The sequence below is a fragment of the Octopus bimaculoides genome, chromosome 25, assembly GCF_046866305.1.
Source record: "Octopus bimaculoides isolate indiv1 chromosome 25, ASM4686630v1, whole genome shotgun sequence".
NCBI lineage: Eukaryota > Metazoa > Mollusca > Cephalopoda > Octopoda > Octopodidae > Octopus > Octopus bimaculoides.
The window spans coordinates 1426811-1444966 of NC_142952.1; the positions used below are offsets into that span (position 1 = coordinate 1426811).

Consider the following 18156-nt stretch of genomic DNA (forward strand, 5'->3'; position numbering starts at 1 on the left):
TTTTTTTTTTATTTCGAAGATTTTTATTTTGAAATGGGGGATTAAGTTATTGTCCGAAAAGATCTTATGGCTTGATTATTTTTTATGATAATATTAACTAGACAAAACTGTTTCGGTTATTCACGTTAATGTAATCATTTAAAACATTACCGACGGACAACGAAATCGTAAAGAAAGACAGAACAGACACGTTGATCAAGAGTAACAACTACACAGACAGTTAAGTGCACCTAACAGTGTACATCTTGTGCAGGAAAAACTACGCAACCGTCCAGAGAACTACACACATATGAAAATATAATATGAGAATCCATGTGGCAATGCAACGAAAGAATATATATATATATTGTATGTATATATTGTATGTACATTGGTAATTAATCAAAGTAAAATTCAGTAAGATATTTACAATTTTTAAATTTGATAATGTTAATATTCTACTTTATTTTATTTTGTTTTATTTCATGCCATTTAATTTCATTTCCATGGTATATTTAAAGATGTACTCTCTACTCATGTAGGAACAATTCCTTCATCTATTTTTACTAATATTATTATTACCAATATAATTTGTATACTACCAAACGTTTTAATCATATATATATATATATAGACATACATTTATATATATATATATAGACATACATTTATATATATATATATATATATATATATATATATATATATATGTATGTACGTATGTTCGTGTGTGTGTGTGTGTGTGTGCTAGTCAAAAATAGGTTGATATAAAAGATTTAAACTGAAAGGATGAAAAATAGAAAAGACCAGTTGAACATTTAAAGAAAAAAAAATGAAATGTATAGAGTGGTAAGAAATTTGATGGGTTAGTGGAATAAAGGACAAAAAAAGTTCGTAACCTCTGTGCTTTTGACAATAAATCACAACAGTGAAGAATGGGATAAAAACTTACACCAGAAATCGTCCTTCTCTCAAGTTATTCTGATACCAGGCGAGTCTATAATTTAAAAACGGGGCAAACCGCGTGAATAAATGTGATTGACAGTCTAAGACAAAGGGAAGAAACGTGGGATTATAGGGGTTGGAAATCACGTCGTGCAAAAGGAGTTGAGATGGTGTGGGTCACCGAAGTTGATAGCATCATTTCTTGTAGTAAACAAAAACAACAACAACAACAACAACAGCAACAACAACAGCAAGCTACATTTGGCTTATCTAAATCCACTTCCGTGTTTCACTTACAAACCACAGTCAACCATAAGAGTTTATATGCCTTCGCTACATAAATGCAACCATAGCTAAAAACAATACACACACACACACACATTTAACCTAGTGGTTTGGGTGTTGTGCTCACACTCGCGAGATCGTGGTTTCAATTCCTAGAGCAGGTGGTGCGTTGTGCTTTGTATCATACTGTATCTGGGTTTAACTTTGTATCCTACTGCCTGGCGCCAGATCACATATTTTGCTCGGGATAGAGAGAAAGAGGCAGGAAAGAGCAACGGAGATTTATGTGTGTGCTGAGTATGTATTTCTGTGTGTATGCGTGTAAGTGAGAGCGTGTGTATGTTTGTGTGGGTGAATTTAGCGCTTCAAATGTTAAATCAATGATGCTATGGCCAAAGACACAATCGATGGTACAACATGATTATATAACAGAGGCCGTCTTTCCCATCTCTCTCTTACGTCATAGAGTTTTTAATGAGAACTTCTAATGACAACATAAAAAGAGACTCCCACCTAATAATAAATACTTGTAAAACAAACAAACAAAAAATAAGCCAGAAAAGGGAAAGACAACTGCATTAAAAACAAATAATAAACAAAAGCATCACAGTCAATTGTTGTGGTTTATTATTTAATTGAGTGAGTCAGTCCGTGGAGAGAAAGGTTAGTTAACTACAAATTACTGCATGCATTGGCCATCTTTATGTATGCTCACATCCGGCCTTGTTGCTCCAGTCGTGACTATCCCGTCTTAATTGAGTGAGTCAGTCCGTGGAGAGAAAGGTTAGTTAACTAAATGCGTTGGCCATCTTTATGTATGCGCACTGTTGTTGAGGCTCCATCTGTGACCATCTCGTCTTAACTGGGTGAACCAATGTCGAGAGAGGTTAATTAACTGTAAATTACTGGACGTACGCCCGCGGAAGGACTTGAACCCCCGACCCTCAAATTACTTATTAGAGTAGCCATAAAAGTCTGATGCCCTACCGACTGAGCTAGCCTATGTTGATGATTTTTACGTACACACACTGCGCAAGCGTGCCATTCGTGACCACCCTGTCTTAGTTGAGTGAATCAGTCTAACTATAAATTACTGTTTGTGTTGGCTATTTCTATGTATGCACACTACCCTTGTTGGTCCAATAGTAACCATCCCGTCTCAGTTGAGTCAGTCCATTAAGAGAAAGGCCAGTTAACTATAAGTTGCAGCTTGTGTTGGCTATTCTTCTGCATGTGCACTGTCTAGTTACTCTAGCCGTGACCATCCCGTCTCAATGGAGTGAGATTGTCTGTGTCGCGAGAGCCCAAATACTACTTGTCTTGATTGTCCTTGATGTTTTGTTGTTGAACAATTCTAGGTCAACCACGTTCGGTAAGATCTATTGTCAAAAGCTTTCCAGTCGTGACTGTCCCGTTTATGTTTTCTTACAAAGATACCATTCACACACACACACACACACACACACACACACACACACACACACACACACACACACACACACACACACACACATATATATATATATATATATATATATATATATATATATATATATATATATATATATATATATTTATATATATATATATACACACATACATACACACAGACACATATGCATATATACATACATACGTACCTATGTACTGATACATATATACATATATAAATCCATCTATCTGTCATTAATCCATGCATACATACATAAATACATACATTCATACGTATTTATAGAGAAAATCAGCTACGTTTATATATGTAGGAGAATGAATGAGTTGGCGTGGCGGCTGGACAAACATTTGCTATTGAAGCTGAATGGATATATTTTTAGCAAATTCATACTTAAATCCAACACATTGCAAACGAATAAATGAATTAAATTCTATTACGCTTTGTTATTTAATATTACCCAACTATGTAAATATGTTTTTCATAAACACGCCAAACCTCCTACAATTTGAGGTAATATGACTTAGAGCTTTGACGTCGTCTGCGTGTTTGCGTTAGCTCCGAACGGTAAGAGACCAAGTTCACGTTAAGAGAGAGAGAGAGAGAAACCCAACAGAAACGGTTTCAATTACAAGCTGTAGCCATTTCATTCTCTTTTTACATTATTAATTATCTTCAGTAAACAAGGACGTTACGCAGTACATCTTATTCTATCCTCCAATGAAGCTTTGTTCCTATGAATAGAATCGATATCCGTCGGAATTCTCTAGTTTTTTCGATATGTTCATGTGTTTTATTGTGTGTTGTGTTTTGCTTGTAGCTTTTTCTTTGATATACGTAGAGTTAAGATACGAGTTAAAATATGCTGAAATCGCATATATATATATATATATATATATATATATATATATATATATATATATATATATATATATATATATATATATAGTCAATTCAAATACAACCAATTCAAATAAAAGACGAAAACGAACGTGAGGACGTGCACAAAAAGTGTATTAGCTTGACACTCGGCAAAAGGAGAGAGCTTAAGGTTTCGAGCATATATATATATATATATATATATATATATATATATATATATATATATATATATATATATATATATATATATATATATATAGATATATACATACATAATACATACACACGCACACGCACACACATATATATATACATATACATACATACGTATATATATATATATATATATATATATATATATACATATATACACACATATATGTGTATGTGCCTTTATGTCTGTGTCTGTCACCCTTCCACTGTTTGACGATCGATGTTAATTCGTTTACGTTCCTTTAACGTAGCGGTACGGCGAAAGAGATCGCTAGAATATAAACCAGACTTTAAAAAAAAAAATAAAGTACAGGGTTAATTTCTTCGGCCAATTTCCTGAAGGCGGTGCCCAAGCATGGCCGCAGTTCAATGACTAAAAGAAGTTACGTATATACATATATGTATATATTATATTATATATACATATATATATATATGCATAAGTATATATGTGTGTGTGTGTGTGTGTGTGTGTGTGTGTGTGTGTGTGTAAGTTCAATAATGCGTGTCCAAAGGCTAAAAAGACTTTAATCAAGGTTAGTCAAGTATGAAGTTGGTCTGAGATGAAACCACTTCAAGAATGGAACAAACGTTTACTCATCAGACTGAGGATTTTGATTTATTGGGTTTTACGAACGGCGGAGGATTGGAAATGACCAAATCGCAAGAGTCAGGTTTTTGAGTCAAAAGTTCTCATATTTCTGTAACTTCAGCAAGAGTGACTAATTCGGAATTAATAATGGTAAACTCAAAGATACTGACCCTTCCACACAAGGATTGGGAAGTTGAACAATCATTATAAATACATTAATTGCTCTGAGAAAATATTACTAATTGTATTTAAAATGTCCGACTGGTATGTATCACGAATCGACCGACACAGTCATTGTCTGTAGACGCGGATTAGTTAATCCGTCTTCAGATGTTGACACAACAAACATATGTCGTTGATGGTGAATAGACTAAGCGCAGTTTGTATAAGGTTCCTGGGTGGACAAAGAGTGTATATGCTTACTGGATGGACACAGGGTGTTGTTATTGACGGGAGAAATAGTGTATACATACTAGCTGGGTAGATACATTGGCTGAATAAATACAGTATGCTGAAGCCAACTGGATAGGCACAGTATATATATATATATATATATATATATATATATATATATATATATATATATATATATATATATGTGTGTGTGTGTGTGTGTGTGTGTGTGTGTGTGTGTGTGTGTGTGTGTGTGTGGTTAACTGGATAAACGCAGTGTGTAGATGTTGATCGGAGAAATAAAGTATATATAGTAGCTGGGTAGATACATTGCGTAGGTGTTAACTGGAGAGACAGAGAGAGTGTGTGTATATATTAACTAGGTCATGTGAATGTGTTGAGTGGAGAAATAATTTTTAGTGCGTACACGGTAACTGGGCAGACATATTGTGTCGATGTGGACTGGAGAAGCATACAATGTGTGGCTGTTAACTGGACAGATATAAGGGGATGTTGAATATGGAGACACAGTGTATACATGCTATGTGAATACATTCAGTGTGTGTAAATGTTGACTGAATAAACATACCGTGTTGTGGACTGGATTGATGCGGGTTGTATGGATAGACACATTGAGTATGCAGACTCGGCATATCAACCGGTGTGTAGATGTTGAGTGTATAGAAACAAAGCTGTCTTAATAGCAATAGAACCACCACCACCCATCAGGAAGAATAACACTCTGGGGCCTCCTACATACACAACCAGAACAAGAATGGATTAGCATTGCCCTCTCACTACATCCGCAGGGAATCGGGTTATTGCTCCGTGTGGCCATGTGTTAACGCACTTACTGGACTGATGCAGTGTCTAGATGTTAATGGATCGACATAGTGTATTAAATGTTAACAGTCACTGTGTAGAGGTTGGCCTAGGAAACGCTGGGTAGATACAGTGTATAGATGCTGACCTGGTAGACAATATGTACAAACGATGTTTAATCTTAACTGGGTATATATTGACTATTTATATATATACACTGCACAGATGTTAACGGATAGATGCAGTGTATGGATGCTGACCTGGTAGACACAGAATAAAATATTAACTGTATACACACTGTGTATAGATTTTTAACAGACAAATAGTGTGTCGATGGAAACCTTGTAGACAGAGTAATCTTAACAGTGCACAGATGTCCACGAATTGACCCTGTGTGTAGATGCTGACCTGATATACACAGCGTGTAATCTGAACTAGATATATACAATGTATAGGTTTTAATAAATAGATAGTGAATAGATATTAACAGGTAGGTAGTGTGTAACCATAACTGGATTTATTCAGTGTATACATGTTAACCTTGCAGAAGCAGTGTATAATTTTGACCGGATACGTGCCGTGTACAGACGTAAACGGATGGGGAGTGTGTAGATCGTACCCTGTTAGATACAGTATGGATAATCTTAATTAGATATATCCTGAGTATAGCTGTGAATATAGATTTTAATAGATAGACAGTGTGTATATGCTAATCTGGTAGTTATATTGTGTGGAATCTTTACTAGATAGACTGTATAGATGCGAACAGGTACACATAGTGTGAAGATGTGAACTTTGTAGATACAGCGTGCAATCTTAACTGTATATATATATATATATATATATATATATATATATATATATATATATATATATATATATATATATATATATATATATATATATATATATGTATATATATATGTATATATATGTACTGTGTGTTGATGCTGACCAAACAGAAACATTTGGTGGATGCTGACAAGGTAGGTACAATTGAGAGATGTACACGAAATACATAAAAATCTTTAGATGTCACGTAAAGAGGGAGGGAGAGAGAGAGAGAGAAAGAGAGAGAGAGAGAGAGAAAGAGAGAGAGAGAGAGAGAGAGAGTGAGAGAGATAGAGAGAGAGAGAGAGAGCTAGCTGGGTGTAAGGACAGCTTGGAGATTAGTGATATAATCGAGGAGAATGAAAGTACTTTGTTGTTAGCGATATAAGTACGGGTAGGCATTGAGGGTAAGGACGGAGGGTAAGGACAGCTGACCAATTGAAAAAGTGAGGAAAAATCAGACACATACACAAAAGAACCCCAAAAGAAATAATCAATGAAATGCAACTTGAAATACGAAGATAAAGTAGAAATTAGGTGTTAACACAAACCTCTGCAGTGTCCAGTGTGCATCAAGACTGGACAGGAGTGAGGTAAAATGCAAAAGACCAATGGTCGTTTAAAAGCTGAGTTAGGAAGCTGTATAATTGCCAGACAAGAACAGAGTTTAGCCATAAAGAATTATCTTCAAAATATAAACCAACCAAGTGAGAGACAGTAAATACAGATTATTTGCAGTAAATACCAAGAAACTATTAATCACATTGTCTTGGGGTGTTCAGTTTTGGCCAAATCAGAAGATACACGAACAGATGGCTGGGTGGGTAGTTATGGTCATTGGAAAATATGGAGATGCGAATAAATCAGAACGGACAGCAAATGGTTTGAATACTTTACTTAGCAACACTTCGACTTTCAAGAAACAACAGCTAAGTCTTCCCTGAAATCATATTGTATTTATGTACACTATGAAAAAAAGACAGGATGCTTATAATTTGAATGTCCATCCATCCATCCATCCATCCATCCATCCATCCATCCATCCTGGGAAGGTTGTGGCGTCGAGTTCGCAGGTACCTCCTCCATAGGGTCCTACGAGAAGCAACTGTCATTAGACTTTCCGGCTGGTTTCTCGGGGGTGACCAACTGAGATTATGGATGTTATCCAACCATTCTGTTCTTTGTCTACCCACAAGTCTCCTGCAGGTTGGTTCGGATAGAAGAATCCGTTTTGTGATTTTTTTCTGCGATATTCTAATCACATAGATTTGCACGCCTATTATTGACCTAGGGTTAAGTGACCTAATATAACTGTAAGATACACATGCGTATATAGATTGGTGAATAAACTGAAGCACTTGTAACTTGGTATTAAAGATTGGTCTCGGAAAAATAAAATTCTTAAAAGATAAAAAGATCCTTTCTGCGTAGAAAATTGAATGGAAGAGAATTGAAGATTTATCGAAATATAAGGATTTAGAAAATAAAACAAAACTAAACAAAATAGAAAGATGGCCCCGTCACTTGCAAGCACTTATGACCCGAGAGCAGACATAGACATTCTTTCGTCCCTCTTATTCCTTAACCCAGCAAAATATCGAGGATGAAAAGAGAAAGAGAGCCTGTTCGAACCCTGGTACAAATTTTCTACTGGTTTGACTGGAGTATCATGCCTTGATCAAAGACACAACACGCCAGCTGATCCAGGAACCGAACCCACGACATTTTCATATGAGTCCAAATCACTAACCAGTAGGCCACGCAACTTAACAAATAAGAAAGGATATAAATAAAATGTAAAGTATTAATAAATAAAGGCTGTTATAACTCTAATAACTGAATCAATTGAGTACAGCGGAAACCCCTATCCTTTGTTTGAAAGGAGATTGGAGAAGGGGATGATTAGATCGCTTGTGGTGGCATAAGGGTTTTGGCCGGTTGGCTCAGTTGGTTAGAGCGTCGTGCTAATAACGCGAATGTCGGAGGCTCGTGCCCCATACTGGTCAAGAAATTTTGTGTTTTTATTTTCTGGCCTTATGCCAAAATTTGAAACCGTTAGTATTAGAGTTAAAGTTAAATGGTATCTCTTGTTATAATTGGAAGCCTTTGGGAGTAATGGAAGCAAACAGAAAATGGTAGAAATACAATTTCAGACAGCATACGCTTACATATGGTATATATGTACACACACTACAAAGACTATACACTACGGACAAAAATCGTGCACACACTACAGGCAAAATTTACAGATTCTGTAGACTATATATATATATACATATATATATATATATATATATATATATATATATATATATATATATATATATATATATATATATATATGTATATACTACAGATAGTATGCATCAGCATAAACTTCAACATACATGTACACACATTGCAGAAGACATATATGTACACATGTTGCAGACAACAAATATCTATACATACTATACACATCAATGTGCACACACTGCCAACAACATACATATACACACACTATAGACAACATACGTGTACATCCACCACACACGATATACATGTGTGCACATTAAAATAATGTTCATCTACAGACAGGAGCGGTTGTGGGGTAAGAAGCTCGCTTCCCAACCACATGGTTCCGGGTTCAGTCCCACTGCGTGGCACCTTGGTCAAGCGTCTTCTACTATAACCTCGGGCCGACCAAAGCCTCGTGAGTGGATTTGATAGACGGAAACTGAAAGAAGCCCGTCGTATATATATATACTTATGTATGTGTGTGTCTGTGTCTCACCACCACCCACCATCGCTTGACAACCGATATTGGTGTGTTTGCGTCCCCGTAACTTAGCAGTTCGGCAAAAGAGACCGATAGAATAAGTACTAGGCTTACAAAGAGTAAGCCCTGATCAAAAAGCAGACCCATGATCTAACACATTCTTTATTAATATGTCGAATCACATTAACCCATGTAGCTTGTCATTTTTCACGTAAAGGACAGTATTTTAGATTTGACTGCTATTTCTTGCGACCAGGCGACCACACAGATGCTCTCACTGTCGTTCTATATAAAATTGTTGTTGTTGCTGTTGTTTAAGTAAATCCTTACCGAGCAGACGACCTTATGACACGGTAGGGACAAAGCGCCGTAGTCTTAACCTTCCTGCTTTTAGATATAACTTATTTCACACAATCTTTCCTAGTATGCCGTTCCTTTTCCTTTATAAGAATTTGGCTGCTGTTTCTAACAGGTCATGAGATCACATAGAAGATCTCTTGCTTAAGCTGCTGCTGCTATTGTTGTTGTTGTTTAACCCCAGGTCAGCTCCGATCATATAGACTTAGGATTAATGTGTGACATCCAATTAACACCTCTATCTTATTTGAAAACAACGTCTCCAGGACCACATTATCCGCGCCTGCTTTTGCCAGAGGTTAATGTAGCTTCTGTTTTTAGAAAATCGCTCCACTACACTCAGGTTCCTTCGCTAACTCGTCCTAGTCTAGGTGATAAGGATTAGAGTTATGTTGGTGCATATTGGATGTCGGAATTTTCAGATTAGAGAAGCGTGCAAGAATATATTCAAACCAAAGAAGGACAAAATGACGGGTGCACATAGTGGACTACGGTCAGCGTGTAGAAAGGGAGTCACGTGAATAAACAAACAAACAAAACAAACTACGATAAGCTCAGAGCAGAAAATCAGCTTCGAGCTATATATATATATATATATATATATATATAGAGAGAGAGAGAGAGAGAGAGAGAGAGAGAGAGAGAATATATATTTAACATATATATATATATATATGTTTAACATTTATATATATATATATATATAGAATATAAAAGGGATACTTTATCGTGGCGGTTACCGAATTATCTCCCAAACTGGTCCAGATGAAGTAGAAAACTTTTGAATAAAGAAGTTTTCGGATTTGAATAAAATTTTCCACTCTCCCCTGCATTATGAACATTATATATATATATATATATATATATATATACAGCTACCAATCTGTTTCTACATGTTGGTGTGTATATATTGTATATATATATATATATATATATATATATATATATATATATATATATATATATATATATATATATATATATATATATATGTGTGTGTGTGTGTGTGTGTGTGTGTGTGTACAGAAAGAGAGAAACCAAAGCAAATAGAAATAAAAAATAACAGCAAAAGTCCAAGGGACATTCACAGTTAATAGTATAGAGGCGGGTATAGGGCGTTGAGCCGACGGTAGAGTCGTTAGCTCTATCGGGCAAATTGCTTTGAGGCATTTCGCCCTTCTTCACGCCCTGAGTTCAAATAACGCCGAGGTCAGCTTCGCCTTTCTCGCTTTCTGAGCCGATAAAGTCACGTACCAGTCGAGCACTGAGGGTCGATGTAATCGACTTTAACCCCTTGCCCGAAATATTTGACCTTTTACAAAAATTTGAAACCAATATAGATATATATATATATATATATGTGTGTGTGTGTATGTGTGTGCATGTATGTCTATTCATCCCTTCATGTGCATACACATATAAACAGAGGACCGCACATACACTCGTTATTCTCTTGGACACGAGCCGAAAATATAACCAACATTCGTAGCTTCGCAGAGCAATGAGTCGGCTTTTTTTGTTTCTTTTTTTTCTTTCATTGAAGGTCTTGAGATTGCTTAAAACATGCTTAGTTTATTGATTAAGTGAATACCTATTACTCTCCTCCACTCTCTTTTTTTTTTTTCCTTTTAACTTCTGAATAATCGTTTGAACCTAATTTGAAGCATCTTTCTGTGTATTTATTTCTGTGTCTGTGCAACTATGAATGTGATTGTCTATCTGTGTGTATCTACCCTGAACTCGAATATATAACCGTCCTTTTTAAAACACCTCGTCACGTTTCCAGTTCATGAGAGACTCTGTATGAGGTCGGGGGAAAAAAAGTTTCATTTTTCTTTCTCTACTCTCGTCAGAATTACGACTACTATACACCCACGCAAACCCAAATCTATGTATGTAGAAAACACCACAGCAGGTCTGCCATTTCACACAGTTTCTTAGTCAATTAACACCTTCTTTCCCGTCTGAATTTCCAAGCACGTAGCAGATGCTGCTTTTTGAGTATCCCAGATCGGCCATAATCGAGCTGTTCCAACCGTGACCGTCCCATTTTTTCTGTCTTTTCTAGACTGCTTTATCCAATATGCTTTGCCGTTTTATTTTAATCTTTATCTTCTTGTTAGGAAGGAAGGCAGCGCCCACGATCCTTTATAAAACCTCTGAAACTAATGGGAAGGAGAAAGTTGACACTTCATTTGATTGGCCCCAGGGGTTGAGTTGACTTCAGATAGATTCGAAATCAGAACAGACTGTATGTTCGGTTTTAAATCCGGTACTCTCTGTCGTTCTGTCATTTCAAATACATTTAAAGTGTTTGTTGGACATAGAAGTCATCCTCAACCTGAAGCTTGTCGCGAGTGTTAAATCTATCAGCTAAGTAGACCATGGTAGGTTTTGAACTCAGAATGCAAAGAGGCGGAAGGAATAGTGCCAGGCCTTCAGTCTGTAACACCAATTCATCATATTGGTCCTTTTTTTTTTCATCGGCCCCGAATGAATGAAAACAAAGCTAATCTTTGTGGCAGTGCGTAGGATTGGAAGAAATACTGTGAAGTATTCTGTCCAGCGCTCTAATGACCCTGCCAGAAGCGTGTGATTTGAGCGGAATTTAGCTGCTATTTCTTGCAGATTGAGCACTCGACCTTACAGACGCTCCGTCGTTGTTTGCGAACTTAATACAACGATATGGAGCGGTCAACTAAACTGCAAATTATATTTGATTTTTGTCTTAATAACTAAACATGAATTTGGTTATTAACAAGGGTCATCCCTTGTTAGTGTATTCTGGTTTATGGGCCTTAATGACTTTGAGGGCTATGTAAGCAGAACGCAAGCTCCCGCTGGGGGCCTCCCCATGCAGGACAGGTCAGAGAATAGAGGCCAGACAAATATAAATCACTACTTCTCAGAACTAAAAATGGGTTTACATAGGGGTCAACACCCCTTTTATAGAAATAGTAAAGATACATCGATAACCATTCAAACCCAACAAAATCTGGGAGAGAAAGGCCTTAAAAGACAGCCCAGAGTCGAGAACAGCGAAGAGAAGTGGTCAATGGTCTTTGCTTTATAGGAAGCGAAGGGTGTAAGTAGTAAGTAAACACAAATTACTTTTATATATAGCAATAAATTTGCCTCTGATGTCGACTGCCTTGAAGTGTGTTATAATGAATAGACTAATACGCTTTCGTTGATGGTTGTTTTATGGCGAGTTAACACTCTCCTGGAGAAGATTTTTCAAGGAAAGTAAAGTTAACTATTTTCATTGTAGACTGTTTCAAGAACTGTTACAATGAGAAGGTTAACTTGCTTTTCCTATAAAATGCCTTAAGCAGGATTATAACAGGAAGGTTGTCTTGCCTTCATTATTGGCTGTTTTAAGTGATGTTATGGTAAGGTTAATTCGTCTTTGTTGTAGATTGTCTTGAGGAATGTTACAGGGAACGGATAACTTGCTCTCGTCATGAGCTGTCTTAAGGGGTGTTGTGATGAGAAGGTTAGCTTGTCTTCAATTCAGATTTAAACAACAATAATTGGCACTCCGTCAGTTGCGACGACGAAGGTCCCAGTTGATCCGATCAACGGAACAACTTGCTCGTGTTATAAACGTGCAAGTGGTTGAGCACTCCACAGACATACGATCCCTTAACGTAGTTCTCAGGGAGATTCAGTGTGACACAGAATGTGACAAGGCCGTCCTTTTGAATTACAGGTACGACCCATTTTTGCCAGCTGGAGCAACGTGAAATAAAGTGCCTTGCTCAAGGATGCAATGCGCCGCCGCCGGGAATCGAACTCACAACCTTACGATCGTGTGCCGAATACCCTGACCACGAAGCTGCGTGCCTTCACTCTAAACAACAATAACAACAACGATGTCGACCACTGTTCTTTAAACTTTCCTTACATGTTCGAACGTGAATAAGAGCGTTCCATGTCAGTCGGAGAACGACAGGCTACAATTTAGATAAGAGAAGTCACGCTACTGGGGTGGGGGGGGGGGGCGTAGGGCTAAGCTACCTGGAACTAAACAACGTCTACTACTACTACTACTACTACTACTACTACTACTACAAACAATAACGGTGAACCTCATTCTGACTCGTTCGTGCAGAATGTGTTGGTAGAAGATGGATCAATGGAACGCGTGTGTCCCTTTTTGAAAGAAGCAAAAAAAAAAAAATAATAATAATAATAATAATAAAACGAAGAAGCGCAAACACCCCGAAACCTGAGTAAATGAAAGCTGGTCGAAGACACGAGAGTCTGGGTGTAATAAATAACGAAGGCGATGCCTGCGTTTATCAACCTGACCCGACGACCTTTCAGATGTAGTTTTCCCATTTCGGTATGAGATAAGTAACTTTGCTAATAATTCTCGTTGCACTCATTATCCACCTGATGTCTGGTTCGAACCAGACTCCAAGTATCTTAACCACTTTAATTCCTCTCTGCTACGTGTATAGAAATTTAGGGTAGGGGACGGGGTGTTAATTGACTAAGAAACTGTGTGAAATGGCAGACCTGCTGTGGTGTTTTCTACATACATAGATTTGGGTTTGCGTGAGTGTATAGTAGTCGTAATTCTGACGAGAGTAGAGAAAGAAAAATGATAATTTTTCCCCCCGACCTTATAAAGCGTCTGTCGTGAAGTAGACGAGGTGTTTTAAAAAAGACGGATATATATACGAAATCAGTTCTGACGCACACAAACACATGCATGGGTGAACAGACATGCAAATATATATATATATATATATATATATATATATATATACGGGTGGTATCTATCTTTACAGCGTCTTCGGTTTAACGACCCACGTTGCTGGCCGGTATAAAGTTGTGTATCTAAAGGCTGAGTTGCAGACTGACCGAATTTACTGTTTCATGCGACCTTCTGTTCTGTTATTACCTCGTATTCCTTCAGTGTTAACCACCTCGATTCCCCTGTTTTCAAACACCTTATCAACACAGATATGGTGTTTCCCAAGACCATATCAGCTCGGTCTTACCATATCGCAGTCCAAGCGAGATGTTCTTTGGTTTTTCGCAAGAGTCACAATAACCAAAACGTACAGAGTAAGGCTATCCGCGACAGACCCAGCCTCTCTGATTCGAAACAGTTCAAATAGGTAGCTATTCAGTCAATTCACATTGCAGATGCGGCTGTACATTATTGATCTAGTATCTGAAAACAGAACTGAAATTAGCTGCAATGAGGAGCGCCGTCAAGTACTGACGGTCCACCTTATCGATGGCTTTAGATTTATCTCAATTGATCAGGTTTTTGTTCATTCTTCCTCCAAAGTATCGTATGAGGTGTGGGGAGTCGTGGATAGATTTATAGGGAATCGCTCAAGTCTGTGCACTCCTGACCATAGTAACAACGTCAAGCACCGACGTCTCGAGTACATTTCTCTATCTTAGTTTGCGTTCAGTAGAACTAAGAACTGGAAATTGTCGATGATGCTCCCTTTGCGCATCTCCTCAGTAGTGTCTCCATTCATCAGTGAATATAGCTGGGAATGTTTGCATTGAGTTATCGATTGAGTTTAGTGCAGTGGGCAAATATTTCCAAGGAAAAATGTCCGTGGGTGGATCACGAGATCTAACTCATATTTGTGTTAATCTTGTCTATATCTATGTATAATTCGATAGACATTAATAAAGATAAGTTTAACACATTAAATTAATGCGTAACATCTTCGTTAACACCGCCGCTGAATTTAAGACGTTTATATTACTTATGAGATATTCTATATTTTTTAGCTAAAGGGTAGTTGGGTCTCAAGGGGGTAGTACAAACCTAGCAATATTTTTTTTATAGTGTAAACAAAATTTCCATTCAAATGGCAATTACCGCACGATTTTCTGTTCGAGTCTGACCCTTTTAAGTCGTAGTGGAAACGCGACTTATGTCGCAAATAGTCATACGAATATTATATAAATTTCATAATTGAAAAGTTTACTATATTTTGTACATACGAATATATCAGGCTGTGGGCGTAATAAAATGGACTCACAGGCACAATTGCGCCCGTGGGCGGGGGTTTTCCCCACCTCTAATTTAGATGTTATACCAAGAAAAAGGCCAACACGTTTGGAGTGGATCCACAAATGTCGTGATGTAGACCTTCTGAACCAAGTGATCTGCCCATTGCATAGCTTCTCACCGTCCACCGTATCTCAGTTACTTTTTGCCACCTTCCGTTTTTTTATATTGACCGCTTCAGCAAGTCGTCAAGGTAGGCCATCAAGTCGATTGTCATGGGTCCACCCAGTTCAGCAAAGTGTTACTGGAAAACCGTACACATCTGTCGAAAAGCATGCGCCAGTCATGCTTCTTCAAAGACCCAATTATAATTTTGTTCACCTCGTTGCGATTTTGCCACTCAAAGCCATCGATCGGTTTTGGTGTCCTTGTGTCTGATTTCTGACCACGCAGCCTTCATGCTTTTCGCCGAAGAATAGTCAAGCGCCATTTTAACTTCCGGCATGTCTGTTGCGATGCCTTTCCAAATCGACTCTTCTAACCTGGTGACCATTTCGCTCTCTGATTAATTGTATTCTGTCGCTACTTCTTTGCTAATTGATTCTATTTTAATGGTTCTCTTCAAGGAGACCCACCGCCAGTTTTCTATCTGTAAGATAGGCATCAAACCTCCAATTTAAGGAATGGGTTTTACTCAATTTAATAAACCTTGGTACTTGACTAGTATTATACTTTATCAAACACCGGATTTGTGAAAGATAAAGTCAACCTTCATTAATAATAGTAACGGGGAAAGAAGCGAGAGAAAGAGTGGGGAAGGAGGTAGTGAAGTTAAAAGTGAGCAAGTGAAGTTGGGGGTGGGGTGGAAAAGAAGCGGAAACATTTGTTTCAATTCATAACACTTACAACACTTCCACTTTTTCCACAATCGTTAAATGAATGATGACCTTGGCGGGGTGTGGTGGGGCATGTGAAGAGAATATTGCTCTCTATGGAACCGAAACCCAGACTACGAGAAAGAGGCTCTAAGATCCCCTTGGTGGTACGCATTCTAGGATTCTCATGAGTGCTCAATATATCTCATGGCGTGAGCACAAGGCCTAAAAGGCAAACAATGGACAAGTTCCGGCCATCGTTTCTGTTGTTGCTCAACGCAGGGTGGGCTTTATTGGTTACTGCTATCGGGATGGACATGAGGTCATATCGGGGGACATATTTTGGTGACTTCCGTACCCTAATGGAAGAAGAAGAAGACCATTCAGCGACATTGTATTTTTCTCAGAAAGACACATAAAGTTATGGACCTAGCAAAGCTTTTAAGGGATTCGTGGTGCGGCTTAGGAAAGAAGCAGAAAAAGGAGAAGAGAAGAAAGTAGAAGGAGAGGAATACTGCTATATGTACGTTCGACATGCCCCAAATAGCAGCCAAATCCCTCTCTCACATGGCACCCTGCTGTAATACAAAAAGAAAGGAAATGTTTTTGCTAATGTAATCATGGCTATTCTATCTGAATACAATCAGTGGGTCAACTCAACCATCTACCGCAGTTATCTCGGCCCCCTCTGGCGCCTAAACTAGTACACCATATTCAGTTAGGCCTTCACTCCACACATTACCTCAGTTATTCCTTCACATCTATTTCGGTCTTCACATCACACATCATTACAGCTTTCGATTCAAACGTACTTCATTTCTAGCCCACAACCTCAGCTATCAGCCCTCATATATCTTATTTACATTATCTTAAATGTTAACAGCTATCACCACACCCTGCTCTGTACCTGTATCATCAAGCTGCCCAACCAAGTGTCCTTATATCAGATCTTCTCCTCAAATCACACCTCTGCAAATAAATTACCCAGTTGTCACTCCAGCTATCATTACAAAACTCCAACTATCAATACAATGTCCCAGTTATCATTACAACACTTTAGCTATCATTACAACGCCCCAGCTATCATTACAATACCCCAGTTATCATTACAATGCCCCAGTTATCATTACAATACCCTAGCTGTCATTACAACACTCCCAGCTATCATTACAACCACCCGGTTATCCTTTCATCACTCAGCGGTCAACATAGTCCTCCCAAAGACCAGTCAGTCTTACTCAGCCCCTTATTGCCAAGAACATCCTCTCACTCCAACCCTCCAGCCTCCTCACCCTTTCACCATTCATACCTTGTCTTATCGACTGCCACCCCACCCCACTTCATCACACAACCCTTTTCCCATATATAACTGACCCTTCATTTCTTATTAATTCTCTTCCTCCATGCTCTTTCCACCTTGCCCACCCTCTCTTTTCTCTCTCTCTCTCTCTTCTCTCTCTTCTCTCTCTCTCTCTTCTCCCCCCTCTCTCTCTCTTTCAATCTGCTTCGCCCTTTCTTTTGTTTTCCCATTTTAACCTCACTCACTCACCTCTCCTTCTATACACCTCTTTCTCTCACTCTCTCCCCCTCTCTCTCTCTTTCTCTCTCGTTCTTTTTATAAAACCTCTCTATGTGTCTGTATAAACCTAGAATAGTCCCCAGTGGAACACCTTGAATCACAGGTTTGCTGGATCGAACTTAACTTGCACCCCTTTGGAGAATGCGGTCGGAGAAGCATGAAACGAGTGTATCTGGAACGCCTTTGATCAAAAACCTCCTGGA

At 38.0% G+C, this 18156-nt stretch overlaps 2 long non-coding RNA genes across 5 annotated transcripts in view; one reads left to right on the top strand and one right to left on the bottom strand.

The window, feature by feature from the left end:
• Positions 1-18156, bottom strand: part of LOC149131038 (uncharacterized) — a 157679-nt gene that overhangs the window by 131571 nt on the left and 7952 nt on the right. The window contains exon 2 of one of the 4 annotated variants that reach the window (XR_016238387.1): positions 932-976. The exons of the other annotated variants lie outside the window; for them this stretch is intronic. This is a non-coding gene — a long non-coding RNA (uncharacterized LOC149131038). The remainder of the gene's footprint in view (positions 1-931; positions 977-18156) is intronic. 4 annotated transcript variants of the gene reach the window in all.
• The window catches only part of LOC149131039 (uncharacterized), a 60025-nt gene that overhangs the window by 39392 nt on the left and 2477 nt on the right, over positions 1-18156 (top strand). The window lies entirely within an intron of this gene.